This window comes from Pholcus phalangioides, unplaced genomic scaffold, assembly GCF_987345545.1.
Source record: "Pholcus phalangioides strain wild (caught in Gottingen) unplaced genomic scaffold, Ppha-v1.0 ptg000012l_1, whole genome shotgun sequence".
NCBI classification, from domain to species: Eukaryota; Metazoa; Arthropoda; class Arachnida; order Araneae; family Pholcidae; genus Pholcus; species Pholcus phalangioides.
In genome coordinates, this window is record NW_028301605.1 from 18,938,205 (window position 1) to 18,966,199 (window position 27,995).

The 27,995-nt window shown below is 37.5% G+C and overlaps 1 long non-coding RNA gene across 1 annotated transcript; it reads right to left on the reverse strand.

Annotated features, from left to right (window-relative positions):
- Nucleotides 1–16,669: 16,669 nt before the first annotated feature.
- Nucleotides 16,670–23,325, reverse strand: LOC149079829 (uncharacterized). The gene is made up of 2 exons (XR_016193686.1): nucleotides 22,870–23,325; nucleotides 16,670–16,995 (listed from the first exon to the last, which is right to left on the reverse strand). It is a non-coding gene; the product is annotated as an uncharacterized LOC149079829 (long non-coding RNA).
- Between the last annotated feature and the right edge of the window lie 4,670 nt (nucleotides 23,326–27,995).

Sequence of the window (27,995 nt, forward strand, 5' to 3'; positions counted from 1 at the left end):
GTACACGATCTTTCGTTGACCACCGTCTCAAGTCTGTCCGTTAATGAGTAAAATCACGCGTTTATTAGTCTTAACATATTCAGGGCGTGCGAACGCGGATCCGATGGGGTCGGGTCGGTCGCCCCTTCTAAGAGCCAAACAGGATAGGGTAAATTCGTCTACCCGTTGAATATACAGGATGATCCAAAATGCACCTATACAATAAGTCGCTTCTCCGATGCATCGCCCTCGATACGCCTCCATATCTCCGCTCCATTCGCAGCTGAAGGTATCTGCCTTCGCTCCTTTTCAGACTGAAAATGTGTGCCTCCGCTCCATTCGAAGATGAGGACACATCTGCCTTTGCTCTATTCGCAGCTGAAGATGTCTGCCTTTGCTCTATTCGCAGCTGAAGATGTCTGCCTTTGCTCTATTCGCAGCTGAAGATGTCTGCCTTTGCTCTATTCGCAGCTGAAGATGTCTGCCTTTGCTCTATTCGCAGCTGAAGATGTCTGCCTTTGCTCTATTCGCAGCTGAAGATGTCTGCCTTTGCTCTATTCGCAGCTGAAGATGTCTGCCTTTGCTCTATTCGCAGCTGAAGATGTCTGCCTTTGCTCTATTCGCAGCTGGAGATATCTGCCTCCACTTCATTTGCCGCTGAAGATGCCTGCCTTATCCCCATTTTGTAATTGAATATGCCTGCCTACTCCCAATTTGTAACTGAAGATGCCTGCTTTCGCTAATTTTGATTCTGAAGATATCTGCCTCCGCTCTATTCGCAGCTGAGCACATCTGACTCAGCTTCGTTCACCGCTGAAGATGTCTGCCTGCGCTCAAGCACAGATTCAGTTGAGCTGGGGGGAGGGGGGGGGATAGGAACGATCGTACCACAAGAGTCGAATAATATGGGGAAATCTGTTTGTCCCGTAAAATACGGGGTGATTCAAAGTACTGACGCAGTTCAGCCCCTCCCGACACATCGGTCTGCATCCCGCCTGAGAGCGTATGGTCAGAACAATGGTATCTTCTGGGAAGATTTTCAGTCCTTACGGATGATTTCCCTCACTCTCATCGTTAGGATACAGCTTCGAACCCCGTTGGTGTCACACTGTTGGTCAGATGAAGTTTGTTTTCTGCGATTTTCCAGCTTCGATATTAGAGTGGGAGCCGTGGTCCTCCCATCTGAATTTTTTTTTTCCCTCAGAGACTAGACAGACCTTCAACGCTATACTTATACAGCATGATAACACATTTGCACCAATATGAACGAAAAAATTTTAACTCTGACAACACATAACTATGTTAGGGACACACACACTCAACACGTTCCTGCGTGTAACCAATTAGTTAGTTATTCCCCAGAAGAAAGTATGCGAGGTGCATGTATGCAGTGAAGAAGCATGATGGTATGCCTGCTATCAAAGTCTTCGAGTGATTGATACTAAGCAGCTTAGGGGCGACCATATGATTCATATTACTCGGTAAATTCCCATCATTCAGGCCGTCCCGACATTTTTAGTAAAAAAATACCCCTTTTTTTTCAGCAAAGGCCAGTTTCAATTTTTACTCTACACGGAAATTTGTGATTCCACTGTGTGATTTGCAGTAGGTCTTAGTTTCTTTCCATTAATGACTTTTCGGAAATTTTGGCAATACTCTAGTTGGTACCTTTGCTTACTTTTGGCGTACTTTTTAGCGGCAATTCTGGACTTCTCGTATTTTCTCGAGGGTATATGGTCAACCAACTCTAGCTGCTCTTCTGTATAAATTCAATGCTCTTGTTGATGTCAACTGGTGTTCTTTTTTTTTTTTTAGAGATCATGAGTCTAGATGCCGATTTATAAGACTGCCGATTCATGCTGGCAGTGTCTTTGTATAGTGTGCGTCATGCAATACTTGGATCGTTAGCATACAAGCACACACATTCAGTTACTTGCATTCTTTTCCTGATTGCTTTGTTTCCTTTCTTTGTACTCAAATTTCATTGACAGTGAGTGAACATTGTGATGTTTCCGAAAGGACTCCCAATTTTGAATTTTGCCATGACATAACTTGGAAACATGATCGACATGAAGATGGAACAAGTGTTTGATGAGCAGACCTGAGATTTTAAATGCACCGGTTTGCAAAACTAATAAGAATTTTCACAAATAGATAACGCCACACTCAGTTTAATTCACGACATTTTTCTGCGGGGCTGTTTGACGGTCATTAAGACGGTGCACATCTGTTTGAACAGTTCATCTGTGAGGCAAATGAATCCATTGCAGTAGACCAACGGTTCTCACCATCTGTCGCCTCGCGGAACCCTTTTTTTAGCATATAATTCCTATTGTGAAGCCCGTAGGCTCCTCTTTTATTTTATTTTTTTCAAATGGCCCCTGGGAAGTGCATACGGAACATCAGTTGAGAACCGCTGCAGTAGACACATTGCAGGGGGGAAAAAAATGGCTTTAAACTCCATTCTTCACTTTCATCATATCTTCACTAGGCAAAGCAACAATTTCGAATCCATCGAAATGTGATGTGAAGTATTTTCCCACGTTTTGGAAATTTTCAATCCATATTCACAAAATATTACCCGTGTTTGTTGGACATTGCGTGAAGACTGTGGCGCCATCCACGAGCCAAATTTGTTAGGGATTTCACAAACCGGGAGACGAGATTTTAAACTCTATTCCTGCTTATTGAACGAACAGCTTCAATTATCATTATTGAAATAACATAACTTGGAAAGAGTGATAGCTAGAAAGATGAAATGAACTGTTCGTTTGACGGGCAGCGCTCGAATTTAAATTTAGCTGGTTTGTGAAGTGAGTTTTAATTATGGATAATAGAGGGCTCCAGAGTCTCGGTGTAATGTCCTAGTTTTTGGAGTTATTTCTGAAACACTCTGTGTCTTGGAAATATGAAGAACTTGTTTTCATTTGAGTTTCTGCCGGTCAAGACACCGTCACTGGTTGTTAAGTTGGCCCTCGAATAGAAAAAAGGTGGTTACCTCAATCGATGCAAACACAAAAACCACAACAGGTAAATTGTCCAAAAAGGTGGATGAAAAAAGATGCCCATATGGATGTCAAATATAACCAAAATACAGCAACACAATATAAAAGCACATACCACGAAAGAAAAAACGAACAATTAATATCATATAATACACTGTCCATAAAAAGATTATGGTGGTCTTAATCTCTATAAGTAAGGATCGTGTTCCTCTAGATTTATCCTACTATCTATCGTACTTCTTTTTTGTTAATTGTGTTAAAAATTCACGACCTCCGGAGGTAAGCTATTCCATTTATTAATGACTCTATTCTAGAAAAATTTCCCTGCGACACCACAACCTAGAACTGTCCCCTCACTAAACGATAATGGTGCTCCCTTGTCGAAGCAGTTGATTGACGGTATATTAACAGCTCATGGTTCATTCTATCCATCCCGTTGAAAATTTTAAACACGTCGATCATATTCCACCGATATCTGCGTTGCTCCCCAATGTAAATATATTCAAGTTTTTGTTCATATCCTTGTGAGCCAACAAGAGCACGCGTAGCTCTTCTTTGCACCCCCCCCCCCCACAACCAAGCCTATGTCCCTCTGTAGGTACAGTTCTCCCAAAACCTTAAGGAATACTCCAGTCCTGGACGAACTAAGCCTCGGAAAAAAAGTTGCTCTTTCAGGAACTACATCACAATAATGAAGGTACGTATTGAACTTTGAGCATTGCTTTTCTGAAGATTTACAAGCAGTTCCCGAGACTTTGGATAATTTATAATTAATAGGCTTCTCTAATGATTAGAGGCCGGATTATATGCACTAAAAAAGTAGAAAAATATGCTCTAAAAATATGCAAATATGCACTTGAAAATGCAAAAATAGCCACTTGAAAATGCAAAATTAAGCACTTAAAATGCAAATAGTTCATTTAAAATCCCAAAATGTGCATTAAACACCACAGAATATGCACTAAAAATCTTGAAAACTCGAAAATTCCGAAATATGTACAAAAAACGAGAAAATACGCATAAAAAACATTACCATGCAACAAAAAACAAAAACATGTGCGCAGAAAATGCATATTTTCTCTACGTGCGTATGCATTTCATTTACAAAAAAATATCCCCCTCATATCCTCATATATATATATATATATATATATGCAAATAACTTCTACGTATTTTTTATTCAGGCATTTTTTAATTGCTAGTTTGTTGTAGCTGCTCAATAACCAAAGAATTTCGACACCATTTTCTAAAAAAAATTTAACACTTTGATATATCTCTAGAAATAAACTTACAATAAAACGATTAATATTCATAAAATACTTTATAAATATGTATATATTCACTAAATTTCCCCTGTGGGAAAAAAAACCGATGTTATGACAATATTATGAACAATAGTTATTTGAAAGATTATATAAAAATGAGAGCTTAAATAAACCTTCCAAAATATGTACTTATACTGAAAATTCTTTGATTTTACGCATTTATATGCATTAATGCTCAAAAGGCCAAAATATGCAAATGCATATGTGCATATGCATTTGCATATAATCCGGGCTCTACTAATGATTAATAATGAATGGATTTTCAATCCAGGAATGATTGATACCTAATTCCCTTTTAATCAGTGGAATGGTTTCCTCTTTTTATTGAAGAAACTTGCAATATAAAGTTTATTTTTGTTTCACAAGAAAATTTGATGAAATTCTATGCCAGGTACACAGTATTATATGATTGTCAAAACATGGAGTGCATTCATTTTCCATACCTTTTTATACAGTGCAAAACTCAAAAATTTACCGTACACTAATGATAATTTGGGTCTTTGATAGAAATACCAACATCACAAACACCGAACATTGCCGCTGTGGTGGTCGAGTGGTTATAGTGCCGGACTCGTGATGCGAGGATCCGGGTTCGAACCCCACACTGGTGGTCGGCTGAAGTTGGTTTTCTGTGGTTCCCAACTTCAAGGCGCAAATGCGAGCCGATCTCCCCGTTAAAAAGTCTCGCCACAGAGAGCAACAGGCCTACAACGGTAAATCATTCAACCATAACACTTCACTCATAGTTAGTAAAACTGGGGGGCAGATGACAGCACTACACATAACAAGCATTACACAGAGACAAGCTTTACGTCAGGTTGCACTACACGTACACGCACATTCCCGCATGTACCGATTCGTTGGGGGGGGGGGTGCATGTGTGGTGTAGCAGTAGTAGGTAGGGGCTCGGGGATCCATGATGTTCCTAAGTCAGCCACCTCGTTGGGCAATTTGCCTGTTGTGGCGTTGTATTTGTATTTGTATCATTTTAATGAGTTTTAGAGAAATTAAAAGACAAACCAAAACAGAAAAATGAAAGCAAATGTTGGAAGCATTGCTTTTAATTATTTATACTGTACACACTTTTCTTTTAATGAATGAAAAGGTATTGAAAGTAATTAATTAGTCTTTTGCTTGGGAAATCTTTGTGAAATCCAACATTTTCACGGAATCGGTAGATGAAATCTATTCCCGATTAATTTCGCTTAGGTTTCTTCAATTCAACTTCTAAATCAATTGTTTCTTATTATTTGATTATGATAATTTAGTAAAAATAACATTTTCAATTTTAAAGCGTTATATATATATATATATAGACCAGGGGTTCTTAACCTTTATCAGCCTCGACCGAAAATCAACAAAATCAACTTCAGTACCCATAAGACTTTGTTTTTTCGAAATCAGTGGAAACAGTGACGCAATACGTGTATATGTATAACAGAACTGTAAGTGGATTTGTACGACTCATCTTGGAAGCCCCTGGAATGACGTTTTGGTCGTGACCCATAACTCAAGAATGCCTGCCTAAGTCTAAGGGGATTTGCACGGCCCATTTCAGAAACGTCTGCGAATCAAGTTTTGCTGTGAACCTTGATATGGATAGCCAAATTATCACATGCCGAAAGCAAGAGTTGGGAACAATTTGTATTTCTGAAAATACAAAGTATTCCAATTAATAGTGTACGATTTAATCGGGGTTGCGCAACCTTCAGCCCGCTAGCCATACGCGGCCACAGAGAGGGTTCCTTCTGCGGAAGTTGTTCTGGTAGGAAACTATATCAATACACACAAAACGATATATACAAGGTGTCCCGTGAATGGTTTCAAAAATTCAAAAAAATTGAGGGGTTATCGGATATTTTAATGTTTTTATGTGCTTGCGCCATAGTTACTCTCACGGCAGGAAAAAAAAATTAGTTCATATTTCTGTCCATAAAAGGTGCAGCACGAAAGCAATTATTGCAAATACAGTCGAAACCCGTTATAACGAGCTCTGAGAAATCACTTTGTTTTAACGAAATTTCGTTACAAAGGAATTCCAACTTTTTGCAATGTTGCAAACGTATCTGAGGGATTAGGAAAGTGTTCTTTAAAACTAGATTTTCGCTATAACGGTATTCGTTAAAATGTAATTTGACTGTATAACAAATCAGAGTCCTATAAAATGCAGGGTGTACGATTAACAGCTCATTTCTGAAGTTCCTGTTACTGGCGCTTACATAAGGTTTACATTGTTATGTTGACATTAGTGGATAAAGCGCTATTGGCGAAGAAGCTTTACGAACGTTTCAAACAGAGAAGTGATTGAAGAAAGGTTCAGGTCCCTTCACACTCCTACCGGAATTTCGTGCAGTGCCGTTTACCGTCAGAAATTTGCACAATTAATTTTTCACGCACAAAAACAAATTCTCCTTGGTGAGAGTAACTTTTTCGCACACCGCGTTCAAATATACCGGTTCCTTCAATTTTTTGTGAATTTCTAAATTATTTACGAATTTATGGGAGACCCTGTATAGTTGAGATTCTGTCCGCGGTTGGTTTCAGCATTATCTGGTCAGTGGACTGAAAAGGCTGTGCACCCGTCGCGTCGTGTAATGCATATACTTTGAGTATGACCTCGACTAGATTTTACTGACTTTATAATTAGAAAATTGCCTTTTACTGGAAGGAAGAGCATGAGCAAGGTTGTCGTATTTTGGTGACTTCTGAAGTGGAGTAGAGAGATGCATGTATAGTAGCCACCGCTTATAATAATCACTTAATAAGAATAAAATCAGCAAAAGCAAACGCGGTTTTAACATAGGAAAATCATTGGCAATAAGAATCAGATTTCCCCTTGTAAGAATAAAAAGAAACTGATCTTTTGTCAAGAAGTTACTGATAAGCGAATCTATCCAGAGCAGTGTTTCCCAAAGTGGCCAGTATCACCCCCGTGGGAGTGATAGAAAGGTCCAGGTGATGGTAGAAGCTACAGTTATAACATAGGATTCTATGGATTGGCTTGAGTTGGGGGGGGGGCGATGATTGGAAAATATTCTGAAGAAGAACACAATTTTTTGCACCTCTGATCTAGAGTTATGCTCTCGGACAATGATCAGGGCTTCATATCCCCTAGGCTGTCATCTCTGGTGGGTTCCCGGCAGCCTCACAAAAATGAGAACTGGTTGAAATTTTCGAGATTTTTCCAATTAAAGGCATAAGAAATATCACTTGGCCCCGGGGACCCATGACGCTCTTAAGGTGGTCCCGGTCCCTATAGGCCAGACTTCTCAGGAGCCATCTATCGGTAATTTATAGAGTGAAAAAAAACAAACAAATGGTGAGAATCATCCCGGGTCTCAGGGATGGAGCCCTATCAGCCCCACCCTTGTGGAGGTCATGACAATAGCACAGTAGTAGTAGAGTTATTATGTAACATTTTAGTCAGCCTACATTGACAACGAACGATGTTTAAGATCAACGATTTTTTATAATTGTTTAAACTAATTAAAAATTTTAGAAATTAATATATTCAATAAAACAAATTAATACATATTTTTTTCCCGGTTTCTACTTTAAGAACATCATAATCTCGCCTTCGCCCCCCGCCCCTTACGTACTCCAACGGTAACTGGAATAGTAACGGAGCAAAAAAAAATCCGGATATAAGAATCGACCGCTTATAAGAATAAAAATAACTGAACCAGTGATTCTTATAAGCGGCGGCTACTGCATTCCCCGAGAATATATAAGTGGTTCAAATATTTCTTTTTTTAAATCTTGATCGCTTCTTTCATCCGTTTGAATTTGGCGATACAATTCCGGGACAGCCCTGTTCGAAGAAACTATCAGGCTCACTATTGAATCCCACATTTAACTGATAATGAATACGACCTTCAAATATATGTAAAGCAATATTTATTATCTTAATAGTGACGTTCGTCCTTTGGGAATTTCAATATCCGAAGTAAGATAATGACTTGTTTGGAGACCGCAACTTTCAGCTGTATTTCACTCAATTGAAATCATGTATTATTCATAATGATGATGGTAACCTGTAATGAGTTCCTTGAAGGTCGAATAATAGCTTTAATAATTGAATTATCACGGGAATATTTCACGAAACCTGAAAAGTTTTAGAATAACGACAACTGTATTTACGTGGGTATATGGCGAGAGAAATACTGTTTGTGTGTAAAAGTATCAAAAAATAACGAAAATGCTAATATTTTCCAAAAATTTTTTTTATTCATTTTGTTTTAAATCTGATTGAAGAAATTCAATGGTGATGATGATCATGATGGTCATGATGATGATGATCGTGATGTTCGTGGTGGTCGTGATGCTCGTGGTGATGATGGTCGTGATGGTGGTGGTGATCGTGGTGTTCGTGATGATCGTGGTGATGATGATGGTCATGGTGGTGGTGATCGTGATGGTCATGATGATGGTGATCGTCGTGATGGTGGTGATGCTTCATATCGCCGATGACTCCTGCGTTCGAACTGCTGAAGATGGTTGCGGCGCAGATCACGGCGAAGAGGATAACTACGGCTTTCATGTTGATAATTTTCTTAGAAAATACTGCAGTGGTGACGACAAAATATTTTTGCAAAAATGCTGCAATTTTTTCAATAATTATGAAATTAATCAGAAAAACACTAAGAAACATCAAAACACTAACATTGAGGAAAAACTAAAATGTGCGTTTATCCATTTAGTACGTTAAATCCATATAGTAGGCCTACTTTGTTAAATAAAGTTAAAAAATTATACGAAGTTAAGTTGTTTCTTCACTCAAGCTACACGAATTTTGTAATTTACAATTATTATAAATACAGTCGACGCTCGATATAACGACCCCCCCCCCACCTTCGTCCCGTCGAAAAGGGATGTTATATTAGGAGGGTCGTTAATCATTTGATCATTTTTGTCGTATCGCGGTCATTTTCTGCACACGAGTGCCAATTAGACGGGGACCTGCAATTTATTGTCGATTTCGAACGGCAGCCTTGTTTTTTTGTTCTTTTCATACTCATCGAGAAGTAGGTGCTCTAACCCCTCGGTGTGGGACTCCCTGGTGTAGCAATCTTCTTCTTTGGCCATGTCGCCGTTTCTGTTATCGTCCAGAAAGTTTCTGACAAGGACGAACCGGGTGTCGAACTCGCGACAGCCTCTAAACATCCTTTTGGTACTTTAGGCGAGTATCTTATCGACCTGGGCTACCGCGCCCGGGAGGGTCGTTAAATCGAAACTGAATTATATATGATAGCCGTTCTATGAATACGTTTGGGACTTATCCTACCGGCCTTCTTATTCAATATTAATCAAATAAATATTTTCCCTACGTGATTTTTAATTTCGCAATATTTTTAACTTGTTTGAAATAAATTAATATTAGCGTCCATTCTGGTGGACGTATTCCATTGAAATTTGGTATATACGTTATATGGTCCATGGAAAAATAATGCAATAAACAAAACCACCACTTTTGACCACCTGGTGGTCAAAAATTGAACTGTACTTTTTTTTATTGCGTAAACCTCTCTACCATGTTCTCATTAAGATATCCTAAAAATTTGGCTGTATTCGGTTTTTGAGGGGAAAACTACTACTCAGAGTACGGGAACTTTAATTTTAATCACCCTGTATATATATAAATATAATACTATGACAATTTCATTTTTTCAAAGTGATAAAGAGCACTTTCCAGCACAGATTTATAAATTTTATCGAGAAAACTTATTCCAAAAATGTCTTACCTTTAAATCGTGAAATCGATTATATACTGAATAGATCTGTGGAATAATGACCAGGAGCTAGTAAGCTGTGTAATTTTCCGAACTGCAACCTGGCTTTTTATAGTATTTGACACTTTCTACTAACCATGACCGCCAAATACTTACTTTCAATAATGACCTAATTTCAATGAAACACGAGACAAATAATCAGTCCAACCGTGAAATTCTCCGTCCAATATTTCCATGATTTCTTTTTTTATTTTTCAATGGTATTCAAATGTGTTTTATATAAAAACAGTGAAAAACTTTCACATCTTTTCCACTCGAAAGGACAACACGTGAGAATTACCAAGAAAAAAAAACCCCTTTTTTTTACTTTACTATATTCAAACATTGGTACGAGACCAAGAAACCAAGTAATATAGTTTGAAGGGTTAATTTTTCATAAGGGGCCGTTCAAGTATCACGTAAGCAAATTTTTAGCCATTTTTTACCCCCTTCCCAGCAAAATTTCGTCATCAGCTCTGCCCCCCTGAATTCTAACGCATATTAGTGGGATTAGAGACGTACACTGGGGGAGGGTGCATGGGGGGGGGCCGAGCCCCCTTGACAATTTTTTTTTTAAATGCAAAAAAATATTTTTTTAAATTCAAATTTCGGAAGAAATTACTTTTATGTTATTATAATCAATTTCTGTTAATTTCAATGTTATTTGGAGGCTATGAACTCAAAATTTATCTTTAATAAATTCATTGCGACCCACCCTCTAAGCTATATAATGATAAATCGCATAAACGCAATTGGCCCGTGGACCAAATATGGCCCTAAGGGTTATCTGATGCGGCCTGCCCTCCTCAAATCTAATTTTATAAAAAATGAACTGAGCGGCACATTTACAGATCGCTTAAGTGTCCCGTGATACAGAGCATTTAAGCGGCCCGTGGCACATTTTTAAATAACTTGAATGGCCCGGGCTTAATTAATAATTCTACAAAGTTTGTAGCAACCTTGTTACAACAGTTCCAGAACACTTAAATGACCCAGGACACAGTTCCAGAACGCTTGAGCGTTCACTTGGATCCGCGAAACATTTGGAGATCACTAAAGTGGCTCTGTATGGTACTTATCAATAGTGGGGAGGGTGTTACTTCAAGAGTGCCCACAAACTATCGGAAGGTTTTTCTCGTTTTTGGCGCACCGAGTAGGATCGCATTAAGAATATTTCGTATTTTCATAAAGGGTGGTTGATGACGTAAGCATTATCCAATCCCCCTTCCCCCCCCGTCATTAAAAGTCAGCAAATCGGAACTCCCTCCCACCCAATCGATGCTGACGTAATACTTGAAAGACCCGTTATATGTAGCGTCGCTGAAACGAAACTATCAGTTGTGAAATTGTATCTAGAAATATAATCACAATTTTTCGATCGCATTCTAACTTTAGGTCACGTTCCGTCAAGACCTCTGTAAATAGATGTTCTGTGAATCTGGATTAACCTTTAACATATAAATCACTAAATTTTTTGAGAACCGCTTCACCACCCTATCCGGGTGTCACTTGAATAATGTATAACTCAATAGGCGGAGGAGGGGGGGTTCGTTTTAAGTGCTCAAGGGATCTCTAAATATGCCACGGACCACGTAAGTGTTCTGGAACTGAAGTGATCTGTGAATGTGCCGCGGGCCTACTACGGTGATCTGAAAATGTGCCACGGGTCACTTAAATGCTCTGGAATTGTGCCACGGGTCACTTAAATGCTCTGGAATTGTGCCACGGGTCATTTAAGCAATCTGTAAATATGTCTCTTACTTAATTTTTGTAAAATTAACCCATTAACTGCCATTTTTTTTTAATTTTTCGCCGGATAAATTATATATATATGCACAAAAAAGTTGTAAACGTAAATCACGTAAAATTCCAAAATCCCCAAATAGTTATCGTTGCAGCTAATGGGTCAAGTTTGAGGAAGCGGGCAACATCAGATAATTCCGAGGGTCACATTTGCTCTGCGGAGCTTAGGTTCAGCATATATGGCTCACAGAGTGGGTCGCAATGAATTTCTTAAAATTAAATTTTGAGTTCTTAGCCTTCAAGTAGCTTTGGAATTAACAGAAGTTCATTATAATACATCGAAAGGTATTTTATTCTGAAATTTTCAAAATTTTCAAATTTTTTTGCCTCAAAAAAAATAAAGTTATGTTCTTCGGGGGAGGGTACGATCCCCCTGCCCCGTGCATCTCCGCTTTTCGCGCACGAAATTTTTTTTGACACTAGGGGGTGGTCAAAAGTGGCTAAAAATTTGGTGACGTCTTATTATTATTATTTATAATTATTATTATTTTTTTTGCGAATTTCCAAAGGTCGTTTTTGTGTCGTTAATAATTGCACTCTTTGTACTTCAATTTGTTCATAATTTTTTGAGGACGGCACCTTGGGACCCTTTCCTTGTCAGTTTTGCCGTGCGTGCGTGTGAGAGGGGGAACGGGCAACTCGAGTCGTTCTTCTCCCAGGCTACCAGAAATTGATTCGAGTATTCCCGCTAGGATGGCTTTACGCTGTATTCAGGAATTTCCCGTGGATAATTATTAAGTTTGTTATCCGAGCTTCGAACTTCGAAATTTTCAGCTGTTGGTAATTTTCAGCGTTCAGTTTTCAGCAGGCACTCTGATCGAAACCTACCAAATACCCTTGGAAATTTGAGAACACACTCATTCGTTCAGTATATACTTGGCTAGCTCACTGAATTTCCGTTGCCCGCAATAAGCTGTGCCATGCGAAGCTCTCTGTGAGATTATTTCGAATGATGCGACACTTGCATATATACTCTCGAAACCGTATATCCGTATATCAATGAAACCCGTTCCTATCGAATTACAGATAGTTAACAGAGCCATCAAACACGGACCAATGAGAAATCCATGTTTGCTAATGTAATTGAATTCCAATGCTTTACGAGAGTTATAACCACCAGCGTGTTTCATATTTAAACAGCAGAGTTATCAGATAGACTCAATCGAATACTTAGTTATACTTGATACAGGAGATACTTGAATTGATACACTCCTGAAAGATACAGATACCTGAATTTTAAAATTCATCAATTGCTGTAATTGATACTAGCAACCCTTATTTGGGTTTAGCCACTTTATGATCAAGGACGTGATATTGCGTCCAAGACAGTGGAATAAATTCAAACAAAATTTTCTCCCTGTTTTCTTCCTTCTCTCCTTATAACCGCGAAACATTGTTTCAACCCTATGAAAAAAATAGTTATTTTTACCTCCGTAATGTATCCTTATACTATATGCACGTACAAAAGAGTGAAATAAAACAGGTAGGTGAGGGCGAAAAGATGAATCTACTTCATACTTTACTCGAGTATAACATCTATTATACTGTTTTATTTTCATTTGTTTTTTTCTTACTTTTCTACTGTTTTTTCCTTCCTTTTTCTAACACGCGGACAGGTTGGGACAAGGTTACCGTATTTATCGCCGATTCAACAGAGATCATCTGAATTTATTGCCAGTCGCAAGTAAGCGAAGCGGTTAAACACAAAAATTGCAGCTTCACACATTTGGCGTCACCATATCTATTCCACAAAAATTGCGACCCTAAATTCGAGATGTCACTAATTGTAGCCAAAAAGTTTAATTTCCGACAAATTTGTCAACTATTGCAAAAATTACTGAAATAAATGGCCACTGCAAGTCACTGTAAACAAAGTTGTATTTCTCGGGGGGGAAAAAATTTACACGTGACTATACTTGACCATATATCTTCGAGTCATACACGGGAAGCAGGAGGGGTCAGTAGGCGAAATACGTCGCATCGTCGATTGTCCTCAAGAACGTTGATAGAAGTTGGGAAAATCAATAATTCTAGCTAAAATTGCTGAAAAATTACGAATGCTTAAGAAATGAAGGACTGATGGAAATCACCGTGAATTGAAATTTATCCATAATTATTATTATGATATGATTCATAAATTATTCAAATTGTCATCATTCACGAGTTTAGTAAGCATTGCACATTCAAATAAGCTTCGTTGAAAGAAGAAAACGGGACAATTGTATTAAATAGTCGAAACTGCAAAAAATCTCACCGTTCTGACAGTCCCGTAAAATACGGGACAACCATCCTGTTGTGGATTTGTGGTCCGTTGTATTCTTTCAGACATTTTACTAATCCTTGGGATCAGAAAGAATGAGGAACAATGATCCAGAGTTCCAGTAGATTCTAGAGAACAGATTGTTTTTCAACTTTTTTCAGCCCATGGCCCCACATTTTCTTCTGGTAAATTCCCCCCTTCCACACTAGACCTCTTACCAAGGGGAACACCGTCCATAGCAGAAGGCCTTCGCACGAAGCTTGTGACGTCACTGAAAGAGGTCATTTCACTCATAAGCATTGAATATAGCAGGCCAACGCACGCGTCATCTTTACCCTTTCTTGTACAGTAGTATATGCAATTGCTATAGGTGAGATTAGAATCCCTTTATATACGAAGGCGTCATTGGCGAGATGATCTTCTCCAGTGACGTCATGAGCTTTGCGCGGAGGCCTTTTGCTATAGATCATAGTTTCCCAACCTTTTTTGTCCCACCGCCCACTTTAGAAATTTTTTTCTCTCATCGCAATCTAACCTATAGGATCCTATGTCATCCATACCCGTAGCTTCAATCACCCGCTGGAACATTCCATCGCCCCCAAGGGGGCGATGACGCCCACGTTGGGAATCACCGCTACAAATGGTCTTGCCGAGGGCCTCGTACTTTCCAAGAGCGAGATCCTTTCTACCAATCAAACTGAATTTAATTAAAACCGAATTTATAATGAGCAAAAACAAATTTATAATGATTCAGAAAATGGTTCATCATCTCTCCCAAGAGCCAAATTATATGGGAAAAATATGTCTGTGAAAAATACTGGGTCGTCCAACGGACCAACACAATAAATCAAACTTCCAGGCACATCACCCTGAGTTCTGTGCCTACCCAGGGCTAGATTGTACGAATGTTTGTGTGGAGAGTTTCTTTCTTGTAAGGGATACATTTTTATGCATGGCCGTCTCAACAACATCGGTCCTCGGGTAAAGCGATGTTCTGGAGCCAAATACTTAATAACTTATCAAGTTCCAGAGAAGTAACAGCTTACATATTTACAGTCGATTCCAGTTATGTGGCGTCCAAACCAGCTTGTCGCCAAAAACTTTAAGTTAGGAAAATCTTTCATTTCTATGACTTTCACATGTTAAACCGTGATTCAATATAACGTCAAACACGTTATAGCGCCAGAATTCTGCGAACAAAGCTTTTAATATCATTCGAATGTACAGGGTGTCCCACAAATTCTTAAATATGGCATGAATGTCGCTCTTCACTTGTTAATACAAGATATACAGAAGACTGGATGTTGTGAAGATATTTATTATTTGAGATGTTAATTTTTTTAAGGAAGGAAGAAACTCATCACTGCCTCTACCGGGAGTCGAACCCGGGTCCCTCAGAGCATTCGTCTGGCAATCTTCACAACATCCAGTCTTCTGCATATCTTGAATTCTTAAATAGTTAAAAAATTCATAAAAATTGAAGGAATTGGAAAATTTAATTGGATTAGTTTGCGAAAAAGTTATTGTCACAGAAAAATTTTTTAAGTTTTTATTTATAGAGGGCGCTGCACGAAAGCAGATAAGAATTCTGTGAACCTGAACCGTTTCTAAATCGCTTCTGCGTGCGAAACGTTCCAGCCGGTGATTCGAAACTAAGGTGAAACAACTTCATCATTAACGTATTATTCACCAATGTCAACATTACAATGAAAACCTTATGTAAACGTTAGTATATATGTTACTGCTAAAGAGATCGAAAGTAATGTGCACTTTACCTAGCTAATCTGCAGATTAACTGATTTGATACCTAGATAATCTGTGGAATAACTGATTTCTGCAAATTAGCGGTAACATATGTGTAACATAAAAATTAAAAAAATTAAGCTGTTAATCGTACACCCTGCACCGTATAGGACCAGCACCTCCTAGAGATAGAAGGCCTCCTCACGCTGCTCGTGACGTCACGCAAGCAGTCCATCCTCACGCAGAATATCCGGAGGAAAAAATTCCGCTGCACGTGCTAGTATCATCGTTGTGTGAAAAAGATACGATCAGACACAAAATCGCCCGATTTCTATGCCCCACATCCAACCACCGTGAGGTATTTGCGAGCCAACCCAGAAGATTCTACGCCAAAACAAGAGGAAATGGAATAGGATGCAGTGGTTCTCAAAATGTGGCAAACTGGGTAGGTAGTCTTACCAGATTACTCTCATGACGTTCAGACGGCAACCCATGCCGTGGCCTTCTATCTCTAGGAGGTGCTGATAGCACTCTGATTTGCGTACGTCATTTGCCTTCGAGCAACACGCCTCTATCGGCGAAAATGTGAAGTAATTTATTTTTCTGCAACAAAAAAAAAAAAATCCAAAATTTCAATTTTTATTTATTTTTTTAAAGTATTTACGAATTTATGGAGCACCCTGTGCTGTAGAATTGATGGAAACTAAATTGGGGAAAAAAGCTGTCAAACATAAGTATATACAAGGATTTCTGAAACATCTATAAAAAAATACTTCAAAATTCGAATAATTTTTAATAATTTATTTTTCCTCAACATTTCAAAATAGTCTTAATATGAAAGTTTAAAAAAAAGCATGAATTTCATCCATGGTGATGATCATGATGGCCGTGATGATGATCGTGGTGATCGTCATGATGGTGGTCACGATGTTGGTCATGGTGATGGTGATCGTGGTGGTCATGGTGGTGGTGATCATCATCGTGATGCTCGTGGTGATGTTTGAGATCGTAAGGAACTCCGGCGTCGGAACAACCAATGATAGCGATGGCGCAAACCACAGCGAAGAATAGGATTGAAGCTTTCATCTCTTGATATGTTTTCTTGAATAAGCCTTTAAATATATTTTAATTTTTGTTAACAATTAAATAAAATTTAATAAATAACATATTGCTACGAAAAAAACTACCGGATTATGTCAATAATAAATTATATCACAACCAAATAAAGCGATTTCTCTCACAATATAGATGTCGAGGTAAATGCGACGAATCGCTCTGATTATACATAATCACCGACGATTTTGGGGAGTGATAAATTTCATTACATCTATATCACGCACTATTACCGATGATAATATATGATACCCAAGTATCGTTGGTAAATTTAACAAATATTAAAAAATTTATCACTATCAAACAGGGCCGTAACTAGGATTTTTGTCACCGCCCGGGGTAAACATTATTTTGCCGTCCCCAAAACTTTAAAATTCGATAATTTTATAACGGCGTTCTCTGTTCCTACCTAAAATTTCCACCCCCCCCCTAAATTTTGTCGCCCAGGGCAGTTCCCCCCCCCCCCATTTCTAGTTCCAGCCCTGCCATCAAGCGTCGTTGGTAAACATGATAAATCGAACTAAAAATTCATCACATTTGCCGGTTGTTATTCATAATCGCCATTTCATATCGGTTAATAAAACAAATCGGTCCCATTTCCGTGATAGATTTATTGTTATTATGGCCGTTACTTGTGAACCAGAGTCTGAACCGAATATAACGAACTCTAATTTAACGAATTTCTCCGGAAAAAAACCCGAAATAACTCCTATTTGACGTATTCTGAAATCGGCTCTCAATATAACGAACTCGCATTTAAGAATTTTTACGATCTTACCCCAATATAATGAGGTAGCATTTATCGAATTATTTGATCTGACGAATTTTTAATTAGGAAATCACGGTTTTAGTCATTGAATCATGACATTCATTAAATGCGATTTCGTTATATCGGAATCCGACATTATCATACACACCCGACTCATTTGGGAATTTTTTTCGTATCTATCAGATTCACCAATCATATTAGGGTATTATGCCTAATCACCGATAAAAGCGAAAAATTTCAAGTGTTTATGAAATTCATCAAAGCGCTTTTTATTATGTATAATCAACGGTAAAAATTGTGATTTTTAGCATTATTCAAATTTATCAACGACACTGTGCATAATCACCGGTAAAAGTGACAAATTTATCAAGCTTACCGAGACGATTGGCGATCACGCATAATAACCGATTGAAAAAAGTCAATCCCTGAATTAACCTATCAATTTCTAGCGAAAAAATTCGCCAAGTGAATTAATAAGCCTATTATATTGATAGAGATACATATGCTCAAATACTTTGATATACAGTGCAACTTTCGGTTAAAACAAGCTTGATTCGTTCTTCCAACGTTCTCGTTATCCGAATCTCGCTCGTTATTCGAATCGAACTTCCCTGTAGGAAATAACGGTAACTCGGATAATTCGTTCCACAATTATTCATTCATATTAAGATGACTAATAGAAACGGCATTCATTCAATAGTACAACACAATAATAATATAATTTACATTAATTGAATCGTTCATTATACCATGACATGAATTCATCTTGAATTCATAGTTATTATATAATCAGCTAGAACCCATTAATTAATTATTTTGTACATGTCAGCACATGAAAATACTTTATTAGATTTTTTTTTACTGCGTCCATGTCCACCATGTTTTTTTCTCGTGGGGGGGGGGGGCCCCTACGGTCTTGATCAGGAACCCCCCACAATCCAGGAGTGGGATCCTTTCTAATTATTTACTGAATTTCTGAGTAAATTTATAGCGCACAAAAAAATTTTAAATTGCTTTAAGGGTAGTTCTGCTTATACCCGCGGGGCTGGATACACGTCAGCATCCCTTTCAGAGGCGTATTTACAGGTCGGGGTGGGGCTAAGCGGGCTATATTGCCCAGTTCGGCAAATTTGAAGAATGAGAGATCAAGTAAATTAGAGTAGAAAGGGGGGAGAAGGGCAGCAAAACCATATATTCACCTCTGCTTTGAGAGCGAGGAATAGACCAGTGAGTGATCAAAAGAATGACTGAAAGGGAGTGAGCGAGTAAGTGAGCGTGAGAGTGAAATACGGAGTGAGCGAGGGACGAAAGCAGTGACCTAGAGATTGTGGAAGAATGAGTGATCTGAATGACGTAAGAGTATGCAAGCATGTAAACGACCACAAGAGTGATCTAGGGAATAAAGAGTCGGGTGAGTGAGTGATCAAAAAGAATGTAATCACCAGGAGAGTGTGCGCATAAGGGAGTGAGAGGTAGAACCTCGTCAGTAGTTTGACCAAACGAGTGATCTGAAGACAAAGGCGCATTTACAAGGAAGGAGCTAAGCGGGCTGTGTTCGAGGCCATGTCTACCCTAAGAATGTGGGGGCTGACAGGGCTGCAGCCTGGGGGAAATTCACACAATAAATTCACTATAGAAACGGTTGAAAAATCTGACCATGGTCCCCTGTCCAGGGACCATGGTCAGGAAAGAAATGGGGGGGGGGGGGAGCATGCCCAGGGTGGCAAATATGTGAGGAACAAGAGGTCAAGAGAATTACACTAAAATGAATGAAAGGCAGCAAAATTTGCACAGCCACACGGCTAAACTCTAAATTCGCCTCTGATCCCTCTACGAGGTGCCCCCGTCTCTAACTGGGAAAGGGGGGGGGGGTCCTACGGGTACTCTAAAAGTGGACCCGCTTCTTCGGGAAATATTTCATTTGAAAGTTTCACAACTTCATTTTTTCTTCTTCAACAGTCTCAATGGCCTCTTTAATCATCTGTCATGGCTCATGTTTTGCTTAATTTGTGCCACCCCCGACAATATCTGGGGGCCACAATAGAACCGCCGCAACAGACTATAAAAAAAAAAATTTCTCTGATAACCCTGACCATCAAATAGCTTTTTTTATACATGCTTGCCCTAGTTCGGAAATTACATGTTATACTATACCAACCCAACCATGACACATTCTGTCTTCAGTAAAATACAAACTTACACGTGTAATTACTGTATTTTTATACCGTAACTCAAAGAGCGGAACTTTCATGTCATTCATGCCCGAGTGGCCAGCACGTGACACTTGTCAACATGAGCCAAAAAGAAAACAAATGCAATTTTATTGTCCACCCTCCCCCTTTTTTCAAGTAGTGAAACTGTCTTTGTCGATTAAAATTTTGTGATTAGGTAGATATTAGATAAATATTTACCTTTGGACGTGCAAAATGTATTTTTGGCAGGACTGGGGCAAATCTCTGGCTCCTAAAAAAATGTATTAGTAAGGTCTACCTAATACATAATTGCCAACTCTAGTAAATCAATTTTTTTAAATCATTCTTAAGTAATTTTTATCACCAATTCTTAAATTATCCTATTCAGACATTATTTTTTCCCATTAATTCTGACATTGTTGATTTTACATTAATTCTGGGATAATTTTTGCATTAATTTTGGAATAATTTTTACATTAATTCTGAAATGATTTTTTAAATTAACTCTGAAATTGTTTTTACTTTAATTCTGAAATTATCTTTTACTATAATTCTGGGAAAAGAAATTTACTTAAATTCTAAAAAAAAATTTACATTAATTCTGAAATTATTTTTTAAATTAACTCTGAAATTATTTTTTAAATTAACTCTGAAATTATTTTTTAAATTAACTCTGAAATTACTTTTACATTATATGATTAAATCTGCAACAATTTTTACATCAACCCTAAAATTATCTTTCACATTAATTCTGAAATTGTTTTTACTTTAATTCTGAAATTGTTTTTACTTTAATTCTGAAATTGTTTTTACTTTAATTCTGAAATTGTTTTTACTTTAATTCTGAAATTGTTTTTACTTTAATTCTGAAATTATTTTTTAGTGTAATTCTAAGGGGGAAAAATTTACATAAATTCTGAAAAAAAAATTACATTAATTCTGAATTATCTTTTACTATATATAATTCTGAAAAAAGAAATTTACATAAATTCTGAAATTATCTTTTACTATGTATAATTCTGAAAAAATAAATTTACATAAATTCTGAAAAAAATTGCATTAATTCTGAAAAAAAATTGTATTAATGCTGAAATTATCTTTTACTATAATTCTGGGAAAAGAAATTTACATAAATTCTGAAAAAAAATTTCATTAATTCTGAAATTATCTTTTATTATAATTCTGGGGGGGGGGGAAATTTACATAAATTCTGAAAAAAATTGCATTAATTCTGAAATTATCTTTTAGTATAATTCTGGGGGAAAAAATTTACGTAAATTCTGAAAAAAAATTGCGTTAGTTCTGAAATTATCTTTTGCTATAATTCTGGGGGAAAAAAATTTACATTAATTCTGAAATTATTTTTAAAATTAACTCTGAAACTATTTTATACATCAAGTCTGAAAAAATTTTTAAACATTAACTCAGAAATTATTTTTTTCATCAATTCTCAAATAATTTTTTGATTAATTAATTCTCTTATTAATTTTAAAATCGGTTAAACCATTTTATCTAGCACACTATAGAAAAATAAAAAAAACCGAAACGTAAAGTTTTTTTGGTAGGTCATTTCAATTTTAATAATAGCCCATTTTCCTTTTTTTAAAATTATTCAGTACACAACGAAATAATTACTTTTACTTGAAAGTACCGTCAGCACTACAGTCGAAATCCCGTTTTAACGAATACTGTTATAGCGAAAAAATCTCGTTTTAAAAACGAACACTTTCCTAATCCCCCCGATAAGTTTGCATAGGAACAATGCAAAGACTTGGAATTCCTTTATAACACAATTCCGTTTTAACGATGTGATTTCTTCGGTCTCTTAGAGTTCGTTATAACGAGATTCGACTGTTCACAATAAAAATCAAAAATACCACTTCAAATAAGTTGAATAATACAGTTGTAGGAATACATTGCATTTATTTACTTTACTACAAAGAAAGTCATAATTTGTTCTATATATTTGTGTGCTAAAATTATTTCTTTCGTTTAATGAGAATTTTTAGGTCTGGAATTATTTTATTACCTCTGAATTTTCATAAATTCTGGAATTATTTCTTTCATCTACTCTGAATTTTCATTAGGTCTAGAATTTTTTCTTTCTTTTGTTCTGAATTTTCATCAATTCTGGACCAATTTATTTCATTTAATCTGTATTTCAACAATTCTGGAATTATTTCTTTCATTTATTCTGAATTTTCGTGGGTGCTAAAACTATTTCTTTCATTTATTTTGAATTTCTATCAGGTCTGGAAATTATTGCTTTCATTCATTCTGAATGTTATCTATTCCGGAATTTATTCTGAATTTCATCTATTCTGGAATTTATTCTGAATTTCATCTATTCTGGAATTTATTCTGGAATTCAATCTGAGCTTTACCTATTCTGGCATTTATTCTAGAACAATTTCTTTAACTTTTTCTGAATTTTCTTCAAATCAAGAATTATTTATTTCATTTATTCTGAATTTCCATGGGTGTGTGGTGGAATTATCCGTCAATCATTTTTCCCATTTTTAATTCATTTATCCCGAATTTTCCTTAGTCCTCAGAAAATTTCTTCCATTCGGTCCTTATTTTAATTGCTGTCTATATTGTGTCTATATTTTTTTTTGGCATGCATATTTTTAGCATTAATGTATATTTTGTTATAATATACACAATTTTGAATGCCAACCCCCCCATCTCCCACAGAATATATATAAAAATGGAGCCAAGGGGCCCGAAATTGAAATGCTATTATTTTCGCACTTGGCCCTGCGTCTGGTAACGGTGGCCCTGGTATTAATGTGGCTCTAGGAACCACGCCCATCCCACATTTTTAATGGTACTCACCATAAAAATACAGTAAAATATAAATACGGTATGGATAATAAATTAGTGATATAAGTATAAGCAAGAAAACTTACGAATAGCCAACGAAAGTTGCAATGTTCAACCTAGAGTGACACTAGATCTGACTTTATCTATCTGTAGCTGGTATTACTTGTCCTCGGAATTTGTACTTATTTTCGATTATTTTCCAATACACACAAACGTTTGCGTGCAATTGGCTGTTGAGACTTGAACGGAATTCTCTAACAAGGACCTCTCTCGCAAATGGCGATCCCAAAGTCACACGCTTGAAGAATGCCCCGTTTTTTTTTATCGTAGGTTCCTATGTGTGTATATATATAGCTCTACTTATCTTTTCTCCTTATCTTTCTTCAAGAACCTGTTTTCGTCTTCTTTACCTGAAATCACCTTTTCGCCGTTATTACCCCCCGGCATCGAAAGGGGCCCGCAATTTTTTGTTACCTATTTTTGTACACGACATGAATGGGTGGCAAAAACAGAAACGAAAATTCAATCGATCGCAAGGGACCTGTGTCCATTTTAGCCCCCCCCCCCTTTCCTCCCGTTCTTAACGTATTCGCAGATACATTTCGGATATAGTTACGGCCAAAGTCCGAAATCTGGAGTGGGTCACACTTAAGACATTGGCTGGCCAATTACGGGCCACTTCACGAAGAGTCTAAACTTTGGACATTGATCTTTGACTTTGAACTCAATCCCGATGTGTCACTAAAGGGGTGAGTTCGAGACTTCGTCATTTTCCCCTTCAAATGGACAATTTGGACATTGAACATTCTGAACATTGATCGTAAAATTCTGGCAAATACTCATCAAATAACGATACTCCGTATCAATTCCTGAAAAATGCTAACTGTGATTCAGAGCCGTCTAAACGCATGAGCTCACCGGGACATGGCCCGGGGAACCTCTGGTACCTACATGCTCAACCCATGTTCCACGGGACTGATGTGGCCCTCAATATTAAACCTAATTTTGTAAAAATCGAGTAATCGTCACATTTACAATACATTCAAGTCATTCGTGGCACGTTTAAAAATCACTTCAGTAACCTGCGGTGCAGTTCCACATCATTACAAAGCATATTTACAAATTACTTGAGTGACCCGCGACACAGTTTCATAGTGCTTAAGTTGCTAATAGTGCCATTCCATATGATTCGAATGGCCCGCAAAACATTTCCAGATCACTTAAGGGACTCGCAGATCACTTACGTGACGCGCGGCATATTTGCAAATCATTCGAGCGACACGCAGTATATTCACATATCACTTGAGTGACACACGGCCCAGATCATTCAAGGGCCCACGGCATATTTCCGCATGACAAGCGGCACCCTTGGAAATATGTTTAGAATTTTTAACATGGCACCACACACATGTCTCAATCTCTTTGAGACATTTTGGTGTGACATTTTCCCTTGTCAGCAAAAGTCAGAAAAACTGAATCTCCCCCCCCCCCTTGTCAGCGAAATTTCGTCAGCACTGCCCCCCACCTCCTAACGCATATTGGTGGGATCAAAAACGTGCGCAGAAAGGGGGGGGGCATAGGGAGCTCATGCGCCTTCCCTCTCCCCAGACGAAAAAAAAATATTTTTAATGTAAAAAAATTAAAATTTCGAAAGAAAATACCTTTATATGTTACTAGCTATAATACCCGGCGCTGCCCGGGTTTTCTTCAATGAGGCTTTTTTGGATCACGTGATATCTCCCTCTCTTTTTCTTGAGGGACATACAAACCGTGTCCAAGTTAACCAATATGGCGACCTGCGCGATTCATGAAATAAACAAATCTAGATTTAAAGAAACATAGAAACGAATATATTTTTTTTCCTTTTTTTAAGGGGCGCTAGGCATTTCGACCCCCCCCCCCCGAACTTCAAGTTATCTATTTCTGCCTGCTTCAGCTTTCAAAAATGCTTAACTGAAGCTGTGGAATTTCTTCGATGTACTTTTTACGGGCCCATAATCAATTTTAAAACATCCTAAACTATGAATTTATGCAGTTCAATATCAAAAGACAATACGGAGACATTAATTTTCATGCTTGAGAAGATATAAATAAAAAGTTGGAATCAATGTTATTGCATGAATGTCCAATTCAAAAGTAGGTCCGACTAATTACATCATATTTGATTTTCTGGGCTTCGTATATCTCTAATCGAACTCAATATTTCAGAAATCTAGAATTCAATACAATTTTTTAAATTATTGATGTGACAGAAAACTCAGCATTTCTACAGTAAAATCGGCAATTTTAACACTGATTTCTATGAGGATCACCCTTTTCTTGACCCTCAAAGCGATGCTGATGATGATTATAACGTCTGTTCAAAAAGCCTCGTTACTGGCAGGATTTGAAATGTATCAAACCATTATAAAGACATAAATTATTATACGTATGCATATACTAACAGAATTAAAGAAGTGACAAACCGTTGTAAAGGCATACACACGTCTGAAACACATTGCTAGGGAACCACGGTAACCAAAGTAAACGTTCGGAAAGTGATTGTTGAGGTCCAAAAACTATTGTTGCCCTACAGTTTTTTGCCCATTTTAAAGTAGCCTATCGTTTAAGTCGGGTCTCATTTGGTATATGCAGAATTTGGCGACGATCGATCTAAAATTCCAGATTTGTATAGACAACATACGTACACACACACACACACACAGACAGACAGAAAACCAATTTTATATATATAGATTATAATCGATTTCTATGCTATTTGAAGAACTCAAAATTTCTCTTTAAGAAATTGATTGCGACCCACCCTTTAAGCCATATATGGTAAACCCTTTACTCCGCGGACCAAATGTGGCCCTGAAGGTTATCTGGTGTGGCTTGCCCCCCTCAAACCCAATATTGTAAAAATGAACTGAGCGGCACATTTTTACAGATCGCTTAAATGACCCGTGATACAATTCCGGAGCATTTAAGTAGCTCGTGACATATTTTCAGATCACTGAAGTAGGCCCGTGTCACATTCAAGGATCACTTAAATGACCCGCGATACAGTATAGAACGCTTAAACGATTCGCGGCACATTTAGAGATCCCTTGAGTGACATGTGTCACAATTTTAGAGCACTTAAGCGTCATCCCAGTGTGGTTCTACATCACTCACAAGTTACCCGCGGAACATTCCCAGATTACTCAAGTGATCCGCGGCATAATTACGGATCTTTTGAGTGATGCGTTCTGCAGTTCCAGAGCACTTTAGATGCCCGGACGCATTTCCAGAGCATTGAAGGATCCGTGAAACATTTAGAGATCGCTGAAGTGGCTCTGTAAGAGGGATTTATCATTAGGGAAAATGTTAGTTCAGGTGCTCACAAACTATCAAAAGATTTTTCTTGTTTCCGGCGCACCGAGTAAGATGCCATTAAGAATATTTCATATTTTCATAAAGGGTGGGTGGGGGTCATTCAAGTATTACGTAAGAATCGGGGGGGGGGGTTCCCAGATTTGCTGACTTTTGATGACAAGCGGGGAGGCGGAGGGGATTTTGAAGGTTGCTTACGTCATCAACCACCCCTTTTTGAAGATATGAAATATTCTAAGCTGCTGACAAAATTTTGCTGACGGGTGGGGGGGGGGGGTGTCAGTGTTTTGCTGACTTTTGCTGACAAGGGGGGAGGGGGTGGGTCAAAAATGGCTGCAAATCTGCTTACGTAATACTTTAATTGCCCCTTGATGACGTAAGCATCATCCTAACCCCCCTCTCGCCCCTTGTATCAAAGTCAGCAAATCGGTAACCCCTTTCCCCCATCGATGCTGACGTATTACTTGAATGACACCCTTACAAATAAAAATGCGCTATCGATTATTTACAGGTAAAAAATTACATAAATGATATAAATGCATAGTGAAAAATGATTATTACTTACATAATTTTCGTAACAACTGTAATTAGAGGATGTGATAGTATTTTTCTTCATCCTAGCAGAGAGAGAAATCCAAAAAAAACCTGATTCTCATTTGAATATGTGTCTGCAGACGTCTCACAAATTAGAATTCCCCAATTTTCGAATATCAAGGTAGTCTTTTTTTGAGATTTAATTGCCGATTGGATAGACATCGTAATTAATTTCGTCCCAGTTTCGGCTGGAAATCAGAATCCTGAAAGCAATCGCCCCACTTACATTCCTCTCTCCAGCAAATGAACTGCTAATTAGACGGAATCTGTCGGCAACTGACAACACAAACCATCCCAAGATCCTGATAAGCCCCAAAAAAAAAATCAATTTCTCTATCCACATTGAATTTCCGAGCACAACACGGCTGATAATTCCTCCTAAAATTCATGAAATGCATAATTGCTTACAAAATATGTGACCTGAATGTCATAAAATGTCATAAAATTGCGATTGGAAAATAATAAATCAATAAAATAATTCGTAATACATAAATTTAATTTATTATTTAATTTTTAATGCACCTTCTCTAAGACTATAATTTATTTGCCATGTCAAAATTTATTCCAAAAAAAAAAGAGAGATTTTTATGTAAAAAAACACAGGGTGTCCCAAAATTTGTAAATGATTTAAAAGTTCATAAAATCGGAAGGAATTGGCATATTGGGATGCGGCTCGCGGAAAAGTTGTTATTGTCGCGAGGGGGGAATAAGTTCAAAATTTTTTTGTCGATAGAGGGCACTTCACGTTAGAAAATCACCGGGGATATGCAAATCAGAGTCCTATAAAATGCAGGATGTACAATTAACAGCTCGTTTCTTAATTTCCTTGTTAATGGCGTTTACGTAAGGGTTTCATTTCAATGGAGAATTAGTGGATAAAGAAACACACACACACACTATCGGGAAAGTGATAGTGTTGTATTTGTATAGTATTATTAATTGCATTACTTTGTATTTGTTTATTATTAATCATTATTTTTTAAATCAAAGATTTTGGTTTTTGATCTCCCGAATAAATTTTCCAGTGCATGATCAATTCTTGGAATCTACAGAATAAAACTGAAATTGCAATGCAAACCGAAACAAAAACTGAAAAACCAGCGCAATCCGAAACGCGGTGACTGGCGGTAAAAAAACAGTGGCGTATTTAAGGGGGGGGGCTTAGCGGGCTATAGCGCAGGGCGGAAAATTTCAGGAATGAGTGGCTAAGAAAATCAGTACATAATGGGAGGAGGTTCGGCAAAATTTCACAGCCATGAATCCG